This window comes from Mastomys coucha, unplaced genomic scaffold (assembly GCF_008632895.1).
Source record: "Mastomys coucha isolate ucsf_1 unplaced genomic scaffold, UCSF_Mcou_1 pScaffold22, whole genome shotgun sequence".
Lineage (NCBI taxonomy): Eukaryota > Metazoa > Chordata > Mammalia > Rodentia > Muridae > Mastomys > Mastomys coucha.
The window spans coordinates 141,520,430-141,521,384 of NW_022196905.1; the positions used below are offsets into that span (position 1 = coordinate 141,520,430).

General features: G+C 44.9%; 1 pseudogene; it reads left to right on the forward strand.

Annotated features, from left to right (window-relative positions):
* Nucleotides 1–305: 305 nt before the first annotated feature.
* On the forward strand, nucleotides 306–955 carry LOC116071023 (annotated as a pseudogene).

The following is a 955-nucleotide window of genomic DNA, read 5'->3' on the forward strand; positions in this document are numbered from 1 at the left end:
TTCCAGTCCTGACTTCCTTTGGTGATGAACAGAAGTGTGGAAGTGTAAGCTGAATAAACCCTTTCCTCCCCAACTTAATTCTTGGTCATGATGTTTTGTGCAGGAATAGAAACCCTAAGACATCAACTAAAAGTTTAAAAGCCAGAGGAACCTGGGAAGATGTGAAAGATGACACTAGGCAGCACAGACTACTATACCCAACACAACTATATAGTTAGTGAAAAATAAAACATTTTCATGATAAACACAGACTAAAAGAATGTATTACCCTTTTTCCTATGGCGGCAGCCATCAGGTGAATCAAGATGGGTGCATACAACTATATCCAGGAGCTCTGGAGGAAGAAACAGTCTGACATGATGCACTTTCTTCTGAGGGTCCTCTGCTGGCTCTCTGTGCTGCACAGGCTCCCCGCCCCACCCAGCCTGATAAAGCATGAAGACTGGGATACAAAGCTAAGCAAGGTTAGGTCATTTACAGTATTCGTGTTCGCCATGTTGTTTGAAAACACCCAGTTCCTAAGGGTGCAACTTATGTCAAGCCTGTCCTCCGTGGTGTTAACCAGCTGAAATTTGCCTGAAGCCTTCAGTCTGTTGCTGAGGAGAGAGCTGGGCGCCATTGTGGCCATTCAGGGCTTTGAGAGCCCTGAATTCCTATTGGGTTGGTGAAGATTCCACATAAACATTTTTTGAAGTTATCCTCATTGATCCATTCCATAAAGCTGTCAGAAGAAATCCTGACACCCAGTGGATCACCAAACCAGTCCATAAGCACAGAGAGATGCGTGGGTGGACATCTGCTGGCCAAAAGAGCCGTGGCCTTGGAAAGGGCCACAAGTTCCACCACACTATTGGTGGTTCTCGCTGTGCAGCCTGGAGAAAGTGCAATACTCTCCAACTCCACTAATACACGTGATATTTGACAAATCCATATCTAATAAACAATTTAGGACAGT